A 6,560-nucleotide genomic window follows, 5' to 3' on the forward strand; every position below is an offset into this window, starting at 1 on the left:
ATGGAATTCTATTGCTGTGAAGAAACTCCATGATGATTGCAACCCTTAGAAAGGGCTGGATTAGTTTCAGAGGTTCATTCCATTATCATTATGGCAGAAAGAATGACAGTGTGGTTCTGGAGAAGGAGCTGAGAAGACTATATCTGGATCCACAGTCAGGAGATAGAGAGTGAGACACACCTCTGCCAACAAGGACATGCCTCCTAATAGAACCACTCCCTATGGGACATTTTTATTCAAACCACCAGAGTCTTTATCCCTTAGCTCTTAGTTTAACAGATATTGACAGTGGAGATAATGGCAACTGAGACTGACTAGTGATCTCAATAGTAAGAACAATCAAGTTGCCAGAATAGCAGAAATCAAATGACAGGACTTAAAACTGCCACCGACAAGATGAGTAAGTACATCATAAGGGTTAGGACACAGTGCCCAGATTATGTTGACCTTCAGAGATTCCAGCAAATATCAATTCTTCTCAATGTCCCTAGGACTGAAACAGATAGGAAACCTATAAAGAAACTCTATAAACCACATAACAGGAAATATATTCCTAAGTCTGGTGGTTAAAATTTAACTTAAGCCATCACAATGCCAACTCATGACTTGCCAACAGCTTTTTTAAACTTAAGGCAATGCAGAGAGAAGAAATCTTCTCGATTAAAATTAATTGAGTTCTGCTTGCCACGAGTGTATGATTATATCCCTTGGAGCCCTTCCCCAAGTACACTGCAGTTGAGTATGAAGTACAAAGTGAGATGAGAACCCATACTTCTTGGGCATTACTAGACTTAATGAACTGCCATTTTTCTGGAAGTCCAAGATGTCAATCAAATATTTGGGTGTTATAAAAGGAGTTTTTATACATTTGATAATGAATTCAATAAATATATAGATCTAGGTAGTTTTTGTATATGTGTGTGTGTGTGAGAGAGAGAGAGAGAGACAGAGAGACAGAGAGACAGAGAGACAGACAGAGACAGAGACAGAGAAAGAGGGTCAGACTAAGAAAAACAAAGAGACATAAAGACAGACAGAGAGAATTTCAAATAATCCTTTACTACATAGTTAAGAGAACCATTTTGTAAAATCAATATAATGCCTACTCTGACATTTTGACCCATAGAGACACATACACAGTAAAAATAGTAATTAATTAGACTATATTCAGCTTGCCTATCTACCAAAACTGTTGGTCAAAAGTAATAACAAACTGCTGGGTTGGTGTCAGTGGTTATTGTTAACCTCAAAGCATTGTACAAAACCCGTCAGATACCAAGTGGAGTCACAGTTGTCTTGAAATGAGATAACTGCGGACGGGAACCAGATGATGAATCTAACAGTCACTGATGCTCCAGAGATGGGATCACTGAGTAATGATGCAACCCTGTCACATTGTATGTAACGTGCTTTCCCCTTAGCAATGTGCAATAAAATAAACCTAATTCAATTTTATCTGGGAGGGGCAAGACAATAACTTCTTAGTTTTTATTTAGAAATGAATTGACCTACCTTCTGAGATAATCACAGAGACCCCCTGACCACTTTTAACATTCTACAAAGAATCACATTTGTCAATTATCTTTAAGATGGTAGCTGATAAATAGAGATATATTAGATACTTTATAAAATGCAAATTAATGCATAGAGTCCCATAAAACTGTTATCATAGAGGGAAAAAAATCAACTGGATGAATTTAACAACACAGACTCACACACAAATGTGACTGTGAATGAGAGCAATAAAAGAAACAAGTTCAGACAGTATGTGCAAAGGCTTATCTTCAATGGAGAAATGACTGACACATGGGTATTAGTAATGGTTTGGCAGTATGCCCAACAACTTGAAAAGAAGTGGTTAAAGTCCATGACACGAAATTGCTAGGGTACTGAAGAATGATTCACCAGACTCAAATAGTATGCAAAAGCAAAGGGCATTTGTTGTATAATTCCTACATGGAGGAACCCAGTTCCATGAGGATGGAAGGACCCAACTCAATTTACAGATTCAGTTTTAAAGCCAAAAAGAGGAACATCATGGATGGGTAGGGGATATATATCTTGATTGGTGGGTTCTATCTCTGGGGGTCTGAGTGATGCTATGATTGGTTGGGGTCTTGCTTCAAGCAAACTTAACTAACTATTCTTGCATCATGCCAAGGACCTCTTGGCCACAAGCTTGGTTAACTGTCCTTTTGCAAGCTGGGGAGGGGTCCCTTTTATATAAGCCTGTGGTTGTTCTGGTAACTGACTTGCACATTTCTGGTAAGTAGAAACTCAGGCCTGATCCTGAACTGGTAGTTTACAGCCTGTCATGGAATCAGCCTGGCTCAGGCCAATTCACTCCTTTCAGGAAAAGATCTTCACCAACCCTGCATCTGACAAAGGACTAATATCCAAATACATAAAGAACACAAGAAATTAGGCACTATCAACCCAAGTAAACTAATTTAAAAAAAATAGAGCATAGAGCTAAACAAAGAATTCTCAACAGAAGAATTTCTAGTGACTAAGAAACACTTAAAAGAAATGATCAATATCCTTAGTCATCAAATAAATAGAAATCAAAATGAATCTGATTTTGATTTAACTTTAGTAAGTTATATCTGTCTAGAGATTCTGGACTTCATCAATGACAACAACCAGTTCAAGAAGTTCCTTCAGATGACCTCATATCACCGGATGCTATTACACCAGGTAGCTGCCTACTTTGGGATGGACCACAATGTTGATCAAACAGGAAAAACTGTCATCATCAACAAAACCAGCAGCACAAGGATCCCTGAACAGAGGTTCTCAGAACATATAAAAGATGAAAAGAACACAGAATTTCAACAGAGATTCATTCTCAGGAGAGATGATGGCAGTATGGACCAAGATGATAACCAGATGAGAGTTCTGTCCTGAGCTTGTGCCTCGCCAGCAAGAACACACTCAGACAACCGGATTCTACTGCAGCAAAGCTTTAAAGCTTCATCAGGAGGAAGACCCCGAACCCTGGAAAATGGTGCTGCTTATATACACCTTGGTGTGTCGTGTCAGCACCTGATTTGTTGCTTGCCCATTGCCTCATTGCTTCGCCCAGGGATGGACGGTGACTTGGCACGAATTCACTCTTGCACCTGCGCACATTACTTGTTTGCCAGTTAATCACAGGGGAAGCCGGCGCCATCTTTAAAATGACGATTGCTCACGACTCTCCACAGAGTTCCATTGCAGGATGGAAGGAGGAGCAAGTCAATAGAAGAGAGAGGAGGAATATCAAAGGATCTGAGAGAGAATATTTGCCCGAGAGACCGGACAGAATGTATATCTGAATGACATCAGGGGAAACCGGGAAGGGCTGAGCCGCACCTCAAGTAGCCGACAGAGCAGCACAGACAGCGAACTCAAATCCCTGGAGCCACGCCTTGGAGCAGCACAGACTCAGATGGCTCTGTCCGCACCATGCGACCACCTGTCACCAAAGCCAGCAGCTTCAGTGGAATCTCCATCCTCACCCGAGGCGACAGCATTGGCAGCAGTAAAGGTGGCAGTGCAGGCAGGCTCTCCAGGCCAGGCATGGCACTAGGTGCCCCAGAAGTGTGCAACCAGGTCACCTCACCCCAGTCTGTCCGGGGCCTTCCTTGTACTGCCCAGGAGCAGCAGCAGCAGCAGCAGCAGCAACAACAACAACTTCCTGCTCTCCTACCCACTCCTCAACACCAGCCACCCTTGAATAATCACATGATTTCACAGGCAGAAGACCTCAGCAACCCCTTTGGACAAATGAGCCTTAGCCGCCAAGGTTCTACTGAAGCAGCTGACGCCTCCTCGGCTTTGTTCCAGCCCCCACTTATCTCCCAGCATCCTCAGCAAGCTAGTTTCATCATGGCTTCTGCAGGACAGCCCCTTCCCACTTCCAACTATTTCACTTCTAGCCATGCTCCACCTACCCAGCAAGTCCTGCCACCCCAAGGCTACATGCAGCCCCCTCAATAGATCCAGGTTTCTTACTACCCTCCTGGACAGTATCCTAATTCCAACCAGCAATATCAACCTCTGTCTCACCCGGTGGCCTATAGCCCCCAGCGTGGTCAACAGCTGCCTCAAGCATCCCAGCAGCCTGGCTTATAGCCCATGATGTCTAACCAGCAGCAGACAGCTTACCAAGGCATGCTTGGGGTACAGCAGCCTCAGAACCAGGGCCTACTCAGCAACCAGAGGAGCAGCATGGGAGGCCATATGCAAGGCCTGGTGGTCCAGTATACTCCACTGCCTTCTTACCAAGTCACTGTGGGCAGTGATTCACAAGTGGTCCAGCTGCCCTTCCAGCAGCCCATGCTGGTTCCTGCCAGCCAGTCTGTGCAAGGAGACCTCCCAACAGGAGGTGTGCCTGTGTACTACAGCATGATCCCACCAGCTCAGCAGAACGGTATGAGCCCTTCTGTGGGCTTTCTACAGCCTCCTGGCTCTGAGCAGTACCAGATGCCTCAGTCTCCCTCTCCCTGCAACCCACCACAGATGTCACAGCAGTACTCAGGAGTGTCACCTTTTGGACTAGGTGTGGTGGTCATGCAACTGAATGTCCCTAACGGACCCCAGACCCCCAGAACCCATCCATGGTTCAATGGAGTCACTGCAAATACTACAGCGTGGACCAGCGTGGTCAGAAGCCTGGAGACCTGTACAGCCCTGATGGTAACCCCCAGGCCAATGCACAAGTGGGGAGCAGCCCCGTCACATCTCCTAACCAGTCTCCAGCACCCTCTCCTGTCACGAGCCTCAGCAACGTCTGCACTGGACTCAGCCCCCTGCCTGTCCTCACACCATTCCCCCGGCCTGGGGGGTCCTGCACAGGGTGACAAGCGCTATTCCCTACTGGGTCAGCCATTACAGTACAATCTGTCCATCTGCCCTCCCTTGCTCCATGGCCAGTCACTTACACGGTGCACCAGGGACAGAGAGGATTGAAGCACGGAAACCGTGGCAAGAGACAAGCACTGAAATCTGCCTCCACTGACCTGGGGACAGCAGATGTTGTGCTTGGAAGGGTGCTGGAGGTGACTGACCTCCCTGAAGGAATCACCCATACAGAGGCTGACAAACTCTTCACCCAGCTTGGCATGTCTGGTGCCAAGATCCAGTGGCTTAAGGATGCTCAGGGGCTGCCTGGTGCAGGCAGGGGGGACAACAGGTGGGACTGCTGAGAAAGGCCGCCACCCGGACCTCGCAGCCCTTTACTCGATAGTGGCTGTGTTCCCCAGCCCCCTGGCCGCCCAGAACGCCTCCCTTCGCCTCAACAACTCTGTGAGTCGCTTCAAACTCCTAGTGGCTAAAAAGAACTACGACCTGAAGTTCCTGGAACAAGCTAGCTCTCAATAGCTAGGGGAGGGGAGGGGCTGGCACAGTGGGAGCAAGGGCCAAGCACAGGGAGCCAAGGCAGACAGACAGAGGGATGACTGGCCCAATTCCATTATGTCTGAAGAGAGAAGCAAACAGATTCTCACACTGGCATGGGACTCCCTTGCCACGGGTCCACCTTTTCCCTGGTTGGTCCCCTTCTGTCTCCCCCTCCTTCCCATCTTCTATCATTTTTTAAATCTCTTCTCCCACCATAAAACTAATTTCTTTCATATTTTTGGCAGAGTAGACTTGAAAGGCTCCGCCCTCCCCTTTTCCCATTTCATCACCAGCCCAATCTCCCTCCCCTCTTTTGGTCTTCATGAATATATTTATATGGACAGAATTAAGAAAAATAAATTGATTTCCCCATTCATTCACTTTCCCCATCTTGTCTCCCCAAATCCCACAGAGTTAAAACTTGGGACTCCCCTCATCCCTAATCCATCCCCAGAACACTTGTATATTGTTTGTTTGAGGTTTGTGCCACAATAACAGACACAGTATTTAATTGCACATACAGATGTTTGCTGGGTTCACTGTAAATTTTATTTAATCTGGTTTTTTGTTTGTTTGTTTGTTTGGGGAGTTACTTGGGGGGAGGTTGGTTTTGTTTATAAATATAAAAAAAGAAAAATCAACCATTTCGTTAAGATTTTCCAAGATTGTGGAGTATGGCTTTTGAATAAGACCTAATGATTCTTTGAATTTCTTCATTGTCTATTGTTATGCCACACTTTTCATTTCTGATTTTGTTTATTTGAATACTGTATCTCTGTCTTTTAGTTAGTTTAGCTTAGGGTTTGTCTATCTTGTTGATTTTCTCAAAGAATCAGAACTTGGTTTCATTGATTCTTTGTATTGTTTTCTTTGTTTATAATTGATGGATTTTAGCCCTGATTTTGATTTTTCCTGCCTTCTACTCCTCTTCGGTGTATTTGCTTTTTTTTTTTTTCTAGATTTTTCAGGTTTACTTTTAAATTGCTGGTATGAGAACTTTTAAATTTCTTTATGGAGCCACTTAGTAGTATAAACTTTCCTCCTAACATTGCTTTCATTGTGCCACATAAATTTAGATATGTTGTGCCTTCATTTTCATTGAATTCCAGAAAGTCTTTAATTTCTTTATTTGTTCTTAGACCTAGAGATTATTGAGTAGAGTTGCTTGGATTCCATGA

At 44.6% G+C, this 6,560-nt stretch overlaps 1 pseudogene; it reads left to right on the forward strand.

Moving 5' to 3' along the window:
- Positions 1 to 396: 396 nt before the first annotated feature.
- LOC110301427 lies at positions 397 to 5,364 on the forward strand (annotated as a pseudogene).
- The last annotated feature ends 1,196 nt before the right edge of the window (positions 5,365 to 6,560 follow it).

This window comes from Mus caroli, chromosome 9 (genome assembly GCF_900094665.2).
Source record: "Mus caroli chromosome 9, CAROLI_EIJ_v1.1, whole genome shotgun sequence".
Taxonomy (NCBI): Eukaryota; Metazoa; Chordata; class Mammalia; order Rodentia; family Muridae; genus Mus; species Mus caroli.